This window comes from Bos indicus, chromosome X (genome assembly GCF_029378745.1).
Source record: "Bos indicus isolate NIAB-ARS_2022 breed Sahiwal x Tharparkar chromosome X, NIAB-ARS_B.indTharparkar_mat_pri_1.0, whole genome shotgun sequence".
In the NCBI taxonomy this organism is placed as follows: Eukaryota; Metazoa; Chordata; class Mammalia; order Artiodactyla; family Bovidae; genus Bos; species Bos indicus.
Window position 1 is genome coordinate 38939101 of NC_091789.1, and position 12928 is coordinate 38952028.

Sequence of the window (12928 nt, forward strand, 5' to 3'; positions counted from 1 at the left end):
TGTTATATGGTGGTGAGTAAAGAGCTTTTCAAAATCTTTTCAGGGGACCCCTTACAGTAAAATGAACTCAAAGTGGATTACAGACCTAAATGTAAAATGGCAAACATCTAGAAGAAAACATAGGAGAAAAATCTGTCTTACCTCGGATTTGATGATGAGTTTGGGGATACAATATGGAAAGCATGGTCCATGAAAGAAAAAATGATGCATTGCACTGTATCAAAATGTGACATGTTTGCTCTGTAGACAACACTGTTAAGACAATGAGAAAAAAAAAGACAGAGGGGGGAGAAGACAAGCCACAGCCTGGGGCAAATCTTTGCAAAAGGTATATCTGATATAGGACTGGTATCCAGAATAGATGTTGCTGTTCAGTCACTAAGTCATGTCCAACTCTTTGGGTCCCCGTGGGTTGCAGCACATCAGGCTTCCTTACCCTTCTCTATCTCCTGGAGTTTTCTCAAACTCATGTCCATTGAGTCAGTGATGCCATCCTCTCATCCTCTGTCGTCCCCTTCTCCTCCTGCCTTGAAGCTTTCCCAGCATCAGGGTCTTTTCCAATGAGTCAGTTCTTCGCATCAGGTGGCCAAAGTATTGGAGTTTCAGCTTCAGCATCAGTCTTTCCAATGAATATTTAGGACTGATTTCCTTTAAGATTGACTAGTTTGATCTCCTTGCAGTCAGTCCAAGGGACTCTCAAAAGTCTTCTCCAACACCAAAGTTCAAAAGCATCCATTCTTTGGCGCTCAGCTTTCCTTATAGTCCAACTCTCACATCCATACGTGACTAGTGTAAAAACTATAGCTTTGACTAGATGGACCTTTGTTGGCAAAGTAATGTCTCTGCTTTTTAATACGCTGTCTAGGTTTGTCGTAGCTTTTCTTCCAAGGAGCGAGCGTCTCTTAATTTCATGGCTGCCGTCACCATCTGCAGTTATTTTGGAGCCCAAGAAAATAAAAATAAAGTCTGTCACTGTTTCCGTTGTTTCCCCATCTATTTGCCAGGAAGTGATGGGACCAGATGCCCTGATCTTCGTTTTTGAATGTTGAGCTTTAAGCCAGCTTTTTCACTCTCCTCTTTCACTTTCATCAAGAGGCTCTTTAGTTCCTCTTCACTTTCTGCCATAAGGGTGGTGTCATCTGCATATCTGAGGCTGTTGATATTTCTCCCAGCAATCTTGATTCCAGCTGGTGCTTCATCCAGTCAGGCATTTCACATGATGTACTCTGCATATAAGCTAAATAAGCAGAGTGACAATATACAGCCTTGACATATTCCTTTCTCGATTTGGAACCAGTCTGTTGTTCCATGTAAGGTTCTAACTATTGCTTCTTGACTTGCATACAGGTTTCTCAAGAGACAGGTTAGGTGGTCTGGTTTTCCCATCTCTGGAAAAATTTTCCACAGTTTGTTGTGATCCACACAGTCAAAGGCTTCCCTGTAGTCAGTGAAGCAGAAGTAGATGTTTTTCTGGAATTCCTTTGCTTTCTCATTGAGTTATGCAAGCCCCTTCGCCATCTCAAGGTTGTGATCCATGAAAGGACCAAAATAGATAAGGAACTCTGAGAATTGAACAGAACACAAGCAACCCAATTTAAAGATAGGCCAAAGATACCTAATCCAGGAAAAAATACAGAGGGCAAATAAGCATATGAAAAGATGTTTCACACCATAGGTCATTCATGCATTGCAAATTCAAACAATAAGACACCACTACATACCGATGATAACGGCCAAAATCCAGACCATGGATAACACCCATAGTGGCATGTAGAGGCTGTAGAGCAACAGGAACTCTGATTCCTGGAGTTTGCAATCTGGAGGGATTGCAAAATGGTGCAGCCACTTTGGAGGACAGCTTGGTGGTGTCTTACCAAACTAAATGTACCATACAATCCTGTAACCACACCACTTTGTATTTTACCCAAAGGAGTAGAGACAAACCAGGCACAGAAAAACCAGCACACAAATGTTCACATCAGCTGTATTCACAATCAGCAAAAACTGGAAGCAGCCAAGATGTACTTTCTTAGGTGAATGGATCAACGCACTGTGGCCCATCCAGTCAATGAAATATGATTCAGTGATAAAGAAGAAAGAGCTATGCAGCCATGAAAAAAAAATGCACAGATATTAAATGCACATTGATAAGCAAAACAAGCCAGTTTGGGAAAGGCTACATACTGTATGATTACTTTTATATGATATTTCAGAAAAAGCAAAGCTACAGGCGGTAATAGATCAGGGATTGCTAGGGGTTTGAGAAGAGGGGTAGGGTTTGACTAGGGGAAGCCCAGGGTGTGTTTAGGGCCATGAAAATACTCTGCGTGATGATGCTGTCACGGTGGATACATGACACCCTGTAGAGAAATGTACAGCAGAAAGAGGGAGGAGGTTGGGAGATCCCAGGAAGTGATCCTCTGGGGCCCAAACACTTTCTGTGCGCCTGTGTCTTTGATTACAGGAAACAGCATTCATTCAGCCTCCATGACCTTCCCTGAGTTCCAGTGCGCAGATTCAAGCAGTTGTTCTTTAGGAGAGGGAGGGGATGTCACACCAGGGAAAAATAAACTGTGCAGAGCAGGCTTGGGGCAAGGTCCTGTTTCCCTATCTATACAGAACAACATATTTGAGCTGTCCTGCAGATTCTGGAAATGACCTCTGGTACACTGCCCACAAAAAATGTAGACCCCAGATCAATTGGACCCGAAGGTTGATAATCTTGATGCTTACTTACCTCACCACCATCAGAAGAAGGTCCACAAGCTGATCCTGCTCTCTTTGAACAATTACTATAAAATTCCTCACTGTCTTCTCCAAGCTGGGACACACAGTTTTGAGGGCAGTAGCCTGCTGTGTCCCCCTTTGCCAGGCAAAGCAATAAAGCTATCCTTTTCTACTTTTGTACTTTGGGATTCCCTGGTGGCTCAGAGGGTAAAGCATTTGCCCGCAATGCCAGGTTTGATCCCTGGGTCGGGAAGATCCCCTGGAGAAGGAAATGGCAACCCACTCCAGTACTCTTGCCTAGAAAATTCCATGGATGGAGGAGCCTGGTGGGCTACAATCCATGGGGTCACAAAGAGTCAGATACGACTGAGTGACTTCACTTTTCTTTCTTTCTTTCTTTCTACTTTACATGAAACTCTGTCTCTGAGACTCGATTCAGCCTCAGAAGGAATGCAGACTGTGACAAAAAGAATCGACACGTATTAGAAATGTACAAAACCACGTCACTGAATAGGGGGTGGGATGGAAAGGAGCTGATCTACGTCACTTTGGAAATGAATGGCATCTGTCAAAAGCAAAAGCAGAAGGGGCGACATATAAGCCGTTGGCTGTAGTTACCAACATTGCTCCTCCTGAAGGTAAGGGTTAATAATTCTGAGCACTCTCTACCTGCCTGCTGGAATTAGTCAATTAAATACATGGAAGGCAAATGCTGGGAGCCAGTGGGAAGACACACACGAGCAAGGGCAGGTGCTAGAAGGATCCACTTAGAATTTCTATTTGTCCTTGACCAGTTAAGGTCCAAGTTACCTACCCTCTTTTGCAAGATGTGCATTTTTTTTTTCAGTTTTATGTTATTGTTATTATTATTATTTGGCTGTGCGGGGGTCTTCATTACTGTGTGGGCTTTCCTGTAGTTGCAGTAAACGGAGGCTACTCTCTAGTTGCGGTGTGCAGGCTTCTCATTGCGGTGGCTTCTCTTGTTGCTGAGCACGGGCTCTAGGGGGCGTAGGCTCGGTAATTGCAGCTCACAGGTTCTGCGATCACAGGCTCAGTGGTTGTGGCACATGGGCTTAGTTGTTCCACAGCATGTGGGATCTTCCCAGACCAGGGAGCCAACTCACACTGGCTCACAAATGTCCCCTGCATTTGATTATTTCTGGAGCCACACCTCCGGTCCTGTAAAGACTAGATTTACAAAACAAGAAGATCATTGTTTTGTTTTGTTTTTTACATCAAACAATTGGGTGGCCACCTCAAGGACATTAAAGGACTGACACACCCATTCACCTATACGTTGGCATGTTTCAGTTTCCCTCATTTAGCTTAGGGGAGAAAGCCTCCCCCCAGATTTCTAACAGCTATGCTTAGCTATGATTACAGGGCTTCCCTGGTGGCTCAGATGTTAAAGAGCCTGCCCTCAGTGCAGGAGACCTGCATTCAATCTCTGGGTCAGGAAGATCCCCTGGAGAAGGAAATGGCAACTCACTCCAGTATTCTTGCCTGGAAAATCCTATGGACAGAGGAGCCTAGCGGGCTACAGTCCATGGCGTTGCAAAGAGTCGGACACGACAGAGCGACTAACACATGGTTAGTTTAATCAGACAGGTGGCCTCCCATTTTGGTAACTTGTCTATAAACTATTTGAAGATCTTCTGTGGGCTTAAAAAAAATTCTCTGATGATGGCCCCCAGTTCAGCCTCATATCTGAAGAGACTGGCCAACAGCAGCCTCACGTAGTCCTGTTTCTAAAAGTAGCCTAACAGCAGTAGCTCCACCAAAAATCTCAGCATCACACACAGTGGGGTTCCCTTGAGAATCAACCTGGGGTGGAGGGGAGACCCCCTCTGGCTTAAGACTTAGGCAGGCTCACATGTGCAAGAGCGATCATTTTTCTTGGAGGGTGGCTTCCTCGTAAGGTTCTCCAAATTGGACTCTTGTCTCGAATTTAGTGAACAAGTCCCTTCCCAGCAAGGGGAAGGCACACTCAGGCCTGAGCAGAAACTGACATGTGAAGGTACGACTTCCTAGCAAGCAGCTGAGGGTGGTAGGGGGCTTATTGCTTAGCTTTGGCCATCCATTGAGCCCCATTATCACACATGATCAGAAGGACCAGGGTCCAAGGAAATCAGTTAGCACAGAGTAGGTGGCCCTTGTATCTGATAAGAAAATAACTGTCCTACCTGCCACGTCAAGTGTTACCTGAGGCTCCTCCAGACAAATGACCAGGTTTCCTTGTCGAGCCGGGGAGGGTCCTGGCCAGTCCCACTTCCAGTGGCCCTCTCATTTTCATATCAGGCAGGGACCCAGTGGGCTTTTCCCATGCAGAGGGCATTTATCCTTGCAACGGCCCTCTTTGCTACACTTCGATACTTTCTTGGCAAGACAGTGGCTCTGATCCTGGCTTCTTGAACTCTGCCCACGCCATGGGCTTTTGTAATGGAGGGTAACTCTGAGGTGGTGCAGGGGTCAGGGCTGCCCCCAGTAATTGTGCTTTTCATCCTTATTGTCCCTGAATCTGGTTTGCTTCTTCAACCTTATTGCTATCACTGAATACTCCAAAGGCCAAGTCCATGAGCTGATTCAAGGGGACCTGGGGTCTCCAGACGTCTAGATGAGGAGTCAGGGGGAATGATCTGGAAGACTGTCCCCTCTCAGAATCAGGGGAGATGGGAATTCCCAGAGCTGGACTCATAAGGGGACTCTCCAAAACATCAGTCTCCTGTCAGGGAAGAAGCCACTTTGAAGGGTTGTGAGCCAGCCACGTTTGATAGGAGTTCTTTAGACCTGGATCTTAGATTCAGGACAGGAACCTTTGAACATACGGGGCTCCCTTCCATTTCCCTTTCCTTTGACAAAATAAGTCCAGCTGCAAGATAGGGTTGTAACTCAACGACTCAATTTTCTAGCCAGATCTCTTGGTCCTCTAGTTTGTATTGGAGCCATACAGGATTACAAAAGAAAATTAATTTTTTTCTTAAACCAGTGTCTAAATTTTCCCCAATTAGCTAATATGCATCCTAGCTAAGACTCTTTCAGGGGGTCTACAGTCGCTCCCATTTTGTTTAGGGTATCACGACGACACAGGGGTCTGATGGATTCTGACCAGATCCTGATTATTCATCCTGGCACTTTGCCAGTGTCCCTGATAGATATCCCACAAGCCTGAGTGTGCTGCCAGGGATTTGAATGGGTGAAATGGGTGGACCCCGTTAAACACTCGAGATAGTGTTTCAGAGATAAGTCTTGATGGCAATTTTGTTGTTGTTCAGTCACTAAGTCATGTCCAACTCTTTGTGACCCTGTGGAATGTAGCACACCAGGCTTCCCTGTCCTTCACCACTACCCAGAGTTTGCTCAAACTCATGTCCATCAAGTCGTTGATGCCATCCAACCATCTCATCTTCTGTCAAACACTTCTCCTCCTGCCTTCAATCTTTCCCAGCATCAGGGTCCTTTCCAAGGAGTCAGTTATTCACATCAGGTGGCCCAAGTATTGGAGCTTCAGCTTTAGCATCAGTCCTTCCAATGAATATTTGGGGTTGATTTCCTTTAGGATGGAACGGTTTGATCTCATTGCTGTCCAAGGGACTCTAAAAACTCTTCTCCAGCACCACAGTTCGAAAGCATCAATTCTTTGGCACTCAGCATTCTTTACGGTCCAATTCTCAGATCTCATGACTACTGGAAAAACCATAGCTTTAACTAGACAGACCTTTGTCAGCAAAGTGATATCTCTGCTTTTAAATACACTGTCTAGGTGTGTCATAGCTTCCTTCCAAGGAGCAAAGGTCTTTTAATTTCATGGCTGTAATCACCGTCTGCAGTGATTTTTGGAGCCCAAGAACGGGATGACAGAAGATGAGATGGTTGGATGGTATCACCGACTTGATGGTCATGATTTTGAGCAAGCTCTGGGAGTTGGTGGTAGACAGAGAAGCCTGGCGTGCTGCAGTTCATGGGGTCACAAAGAGTCGGACAGGACTGAGCGACTGAACTGAACTGAACTGAGAAAATAAAATCTGTCATTGCTTCCACTTTCTTCCCTTCTATTTGCCCTGAGGTGATGGGGCTGGCTGCCATGATCTTAGTTTCTGGAAAGTTGGGTTTTAAGCCAGCTTTTTTACTCTCCTCTTTCACCTTCATCAAGAAGCTCTTTAGTTCTTCTTCACTTTCTGCCATTAGGGTGGTGTCATCTGCATATCTGAGGTTATTGATATTTCTATTGGCAATCTTGATTCTAGCTTGTGCTTCAGCCAGCACAGCATTTCGCGTGGTGTACTCTGAATATAAGTTAAATAAGCAGGGTGACAATACACAGCCTTGACATACTCCTTTCCCAATTTTGAACCAAGGTCCATTGTTCCATGTCAAATTCTAACTGTTGCTTCTTGACCTGCATACAGATTTCTCAAGAGACAGGTAAAGTGGTCTGGTATTCCCATCTCTTGAAGAATTTTCCACAATTTCTTGTGACTCACACAGTCAAAAGCTTTAGCATGGTCAACGAAGCAGATGTTTTTCTGGAATCGCTTTGCTTTCTCTATGATCCAATGAATGTTGCCAATTTAACCTGTGGTTTCTCTGCCTTTTCTAAATCCAGCTTGTACATCTGGAAGTTCTTGGTTCATGTGTTGTTGAAGCCTAGCTTGAAGGATTTTGAGCATTACCTTGCTATCATGTGAAATGAGCACAACCATACTGTAGTTTGAACAATCTTTGACATTGCCTTCCTTGGGCTTGGAATGAAAGCTGACCTTTTCCAGTCCTGTAGTCACTGCTGAGTTTTCCAAATTGGCTGGCATATTGAGTGCAGCACTTTAACAGCATCATCTTTTAGGATTTGAAATAGCTCAGCTGGAATTCCATCACCTCCACTAACTTTGTTGGTAGTAATGCTTCCTAAGGCCCACTTGACTTCTCACTCCAAGATGTCTGGCTCTAGGTAAGTGACCACACCATTGTGGTTATCTAAGTCATTAAGATCTTTTTTGTATAGCTCTTCTGTGGACTTCCCTGGCGGCTCAGATGGTAAATAGTCTACCTGCAATGCTGGAGATCAGGGTTCGATCCCTGGGTCAGGAAGATCCCCTAGAGAAGGAAATGGCAACCCACTCCAGTGTTCTTGCCTGCAGAATCCATTGGACAGAGGATCCTGGTGGGCTACAGTCCGTGGGGTCTCAAGGAGTTGGACACGACTGAGCGACTTCGCTTTCACTTTTCTGTGTATTCTTGCCACCTCTTCTTAATCTTTTTTTTTTTTTTTTTGTCTTAATCTCTTCTGTTTCTGTTAGGTCCTTGGCATTTCTGTCCTTATTGTGTCCACTCTTGCAGGAAATACTCCCCTGATATCTCGAACTTTCTTGAAGAGATATCTAGTCTTTCCCATCCTGTTGTTTTCCTCTATTTCTTTGCACTGTTCATTTAAGAAGGTCTTCGTATATCTCCTTGCTATTCATTGATGGCAATTTAGGAGACAATATAATTGGCCTGATCCCTGACAGTCCCTGACTCTGGGGATTTGGCAGAAAAGGTGTTTAATTAAGCATGGAAAACTGGGATTGTGGCTGTCCAGCCATGAGAGAAAGGGTCTGTTTGCCAAAGGCAACCGTGGGTTCCCTGTTGAGCACCCCAAATGTGCCAGGTTGGTTAGCCTGAGGAGGCCCCTTGGATTAGTTGGGGGGAAAAAACCCCACCAGAGTCCCAGGGCCTAAATCCTTCAAGAAGGAGGAAGGAGACCTAGGCTCTGAGTCAACTAGAGGTTACCTTTATCACTGCCACAAAAGAGAAACAAATAGAGTTGAAGGGTAGGGCTGGTTCGTACCCACCAGGCAGTGATAACAACTCAAGGCTGAAATTCCCCTCAGGATATGGACCTTGAGATGGAGAAGAGCCTCCCTCTCCTCAGAAGTAAAAGAGGCAACACCCATCTGCTGGGAAAGCTGGCTAAGAGGTTCAAGGATCAGGAGAAAGGCCAAGAAGTCAGGAGACAAGGAGGACATAAGCAATAACCAAGATAGGAGGGAAGGTGTCCAACCCACGACCATTCCCAGGAGAGATTACTAAGTGCCCTGAGAAGGCGTTCACTCACAGCTTCCACGCAGGGGTATCCGGGCTCCCTTAAGAGATGCCAGTGGGGAACACAGCCCTCATTTCAGTGACACCATCAATGAGGGGGTTGAAATCAAGAAGAAGACTGAGTGGGACTAGGAAGGTGCACTTCCTAGCGTGGGAAGGGACTGTGACCCTCAAGAAGGAGGTGCTCGCCTGCAACTTCTGTTTGGGGGTGCTATGAGGGCCTTAGTCCCAACAGCCCTCATGGGGGGCCAAGCTGAAAACCTCAAGGAAGCTTCAGAGAGTCCCCCAAGTTGTTCTTCAGCACAGTTCTGGTGTCTCAGAACCAGACTGACACTGTGATCCAGTATGGAGCTGGAGTCAGGCCTAAGGATCCATAGAGGGGAACTGAGTCACCAGTGAGTGGGTTGGCCAAAAAAAGTCCTTGGGCTTTAAAGTCAAAATAAAAGACATATTTTTCATTTTCACCATGAACTTTATTGAACAACATAGTCACCATTTTTTCCCACTAAAGAAAGAAAAAGTGAAGCCAATCAGTTGTGTCCGACTCTTTGCAACCCTGTGAACTGTAGCCTACCAGGCTCCTCTATGAGATTTTCCAGCCAAGAATACTGACTGGAGTGGGTGACCATTTCCTTCTCCAGTGGATCTTTCTGACCCAGGGATTGAACCCGGGTCTCCCGCATTGTAAACAGACGCTTTACCATCTGAGCCACCATTTTTCAGGCACTTTCATAATTCCATCTTGCCAAAACAGTTTGGCTTTTTGAGCAAAGAACTATTTCTGGTTCTTTTTACAGTCTTCCAGGGAAATGAAATATTTTCCACGAAGAGAATTTTGTAAACACGGAAATAAATGGAAATCCAAAGGTGGGCTGTCTGGTGAATATAGTGGATGAATCAGAACTTCCCAGCCAGGCTGTAACAGTTTTTGCCTGGTCATCAAAGAAACATGTGATCTTGTAGTCTCCTGATGGAAGATTATGTGTTTGCTGTTGACTTCAGTTGGTCTAATTGGGAGCAGTGCTTGGAATTAATTGTTTGGTTTTCCGGAGTTCATAATAGAGGACTCCCTTCCAATCCCACCATATATGCAACATCATCTTCTTTGGATGAACACCAGCTTTTGGTGTGGTTGGTGGTGGTTCATTTCACGGGGCCCATAATCTCTTCCATTCCACAATATTGTGTAGTATCCACTTTCCATTCCGTGTTCCAATTTGGTTCCCCCCAACCCCCTGCCCCCTTAATTTATGTGAAACCCATACATCAAAGTGACTAACATAATCAAGTTGGTGCAGATGATTTTCGATGCTTGATTTGGATATTTTGAATATGTCATCTATCTTGTGCGTGGTGTAAATTTAATTGTTCTCAGTTAAGGTCTCAGTTTGATCACTATCAACTTCAACTGGTCTCCCCAACCAAGGAGTGTTGTCCAGTGACAAATTTCCAGCATGAAACTTCACAAACCACTTTCCACACATTCAATCAGTCACAGCACAAATCTTTTTTTTTTTTTTTTTTTTGCATTTCAGTTCCCTTTTTACCTTTGTTGAAATAATACAGCATAATATGCTGAAAATGTTGCTGTTCTTCTTCCATCTTCAATATTAAAATGGTTACACAAACGTTTACTGATTTTGATGCTTTTTTAAAAATGCTCACTGATATGACAGCTGTCACCAAAGAATCTAAGAGCATCATTTTGAATGAAGTTAAAGACAACTAAGTGCTACTCGAACCAGCTTAGGGAAAAAAATGAACGAACTTTTTGGCTTACCCCTTATTTGCCCCTGTAATTAGGATGCCGGCATGGTTCTCTTGGTGAATCTTCTCAAGTCCTAAGAGACAGAGCAATAGGGGAGAATGAGAAAGATGAAAGGACAAAAGCCTCGGGCTCCTTCATGGCCAGAACTGGTCTCTGCTGGATTCCACAGGCGGTGTCAGCCACCACCTGAGAGGCTACTTGAATCTATCTGGCTTGGGACGAGGCCCAGCCACCCTCCACAGAGGAGAGCCACAGCCCTACAGATGGACTGAGATTATGCCCTTTGAGGTCCCACCATCAGGAAAGATGGTGCAGGAAAACGGGCCATAAGAGCATAGTCATGCCCAGGTCTCGGGTGAGGGTCCTTGGCTCTATATAGGAAAGAATCCAAGAGTGAGCCAGAATAAAGTGAAAGCAGGTTTACAGAGAGAAACATACTCCTTAGCTTTCCTGGTGGCTCAGTGGTAAAGAATCCACATGCCAATGCAGGAAACTCAGGTTTGATCCTTGGATTGGGAAGATCCCCTGGAGGAGGGAATGGCAACCCACTCCACTATTCTTGTCTGGACAATCTCATGGACAGAGGAGCCTGGCAGGCTACAGTCCTTGGGGTTGCAAAGCCTGGGGCACAACTTGGTGACTAAGCAGCAAACAACACACTCGAAAGGCAGAATGCAGTGTGTCTCAGAGGTGACAGTGGTCCTGAAATATAGGTGCTTAGTTTTTAGGGGCTGGGTAGCTTCATAGGCTACCTAGGGGGAGGATTATCCCAACTATTTTGGAGAAGCGGTGGAGGCTGACAAGAACTGGCCATTGCCTTCTTTTTGGCCTTTTATGTCAGCCTGTGAACTGTCTTGTCACCTGTGGGTGTGTCACTTAGTATGTTAATGCAGTACATTGGGGCTCAAGGTCTACTGAAAGTAGAATCTTCTGCCATCTTGGACATAATCAGTTTTAACCAGTTTCTGTCATATCCTGCTTTTCTCAATGGGTGTGTCATTCTTTAAGGATTGTGCCTTGGCCCCTTTCTTCCTATCTCGGGAGCATAACCACCACTCATCAAGGGTGGGCCGTGCACAGTGACTTCATTCCCAAGAGGACAGGATGAAAACGGGGACATCCGTTGAACTACCACGACCAGGTGACCAAGGTCAACACTGACAGTGGGAGTCATGTGGAAAGCACGACGTCCTGCTGGGGTGTGATGAGAACGACACTTTACTTCCACGGGCTTCCTTTCAATAACCATCACCCTGTTATCTCGAGATATGAAAACCAGAAAAACTCCAAGGAGTCCTCCAGGACCTCCTCCAAGACACCAAAAACGAGGACGGTCACAGCCCAGAGGAACCAAAGAAGATGGGACACCAATGCAGTGTGGGATCCTGGGGCAGAAAAAAGACATGAGGAAATACGAATATGACCGTGGACTGGAACCCTCCCTTTCTTGGCAGGGATTGGGTGTGTGGTCCCGGGTTGCATAACGTACAGAGGCAGAGGGAAAGCGCCCTGGGTCCCTTGGCATCATGTCTTCGGTACCGGCAGCTTCAGGCACCAGGACAAAGGCGGAAAACTGGACCTCAGTGGGTGACAATGTAGAGCATTGGTTGATTATTGTAACAACGGGAGCACGCAACGGAGAGTGTTAGTAACAGGGGAAGCTGGGAGTGGGGGTGGGAATTCTCACTACTAGCTCTGCTGTTGGTCTGTGCCTCTAAAGCTCTTCTGATAAAAAGACAGTTCATTTACAACACAGAAACCAATTTTAAAAATCCTGTTGGGGGAGGTCTGTGTGGATGAGCACAGCTGTTGGACCAGCGTGCTCTGCAGGCTGGGGAGTGGTAGGTTGTCCACCATCAGCCTCCACAGGCTTCCAGCCTCTCGGGTGGCCCTCCCCCCAGCCCACCGGGCAGCCTGCACCTTTCTTCCCCTTCCCAGTGGCTGGAAGCACAAAGCCCTTCAAGGTAGATGCCAGTTTTTCCTTTGTTCCCAGCTAATTCTAACTCCAAAGCTTCCTGTGCCTGCCAGCCTCCAAAGAGGGGGAGCCCCCAACCTGCCCCCACCCTGTCTCCAGCTATGAGACCCTCTTGGCATAACCAGTCACCCCAGGGCAGGGTGCTCTCCCACTCAACCCACTACTCCGAAGACCCCAGTAGGAACCAGCACTGGGTCCAATCCCCAGCCCGAATTCCCAGGCCTCCCTGGACAATGGGAGCCCCCCGGACTGGCCTTCCCTCTTTCCAGTTCTCCCCTCCTCCCCTCCCCTTCCTCTTCACCTCCTCCCTCTCACCCACAGTCTAATTGTGGCTTCTTCCTGAGGAATGCTTTGCATCTCACAGAGGAGGAGTGATTGGG

The 12928-nt window shown here is 46.1% G+C and overlaps 1 non-coding gene across 1 annotated transcript; it reads left to right on the top strand.

Moving 5' to 3' along the window:
• The first annotated feature begins 12010 nt into the window (after positions 1-12010).
• LOC139181796 (small nucleolar RNA SNORA57) lies at positions 12011-12138 on the top strand. The gene has a single exon (XR_011565535.1). It is a non-coding gene; the product is annotated as a small nucleolar RNA SNORA57 (small nucleolar RNA).
• The last annotated feature ends 790 nt before the right edge of the window (positions 12139-12928 follow it).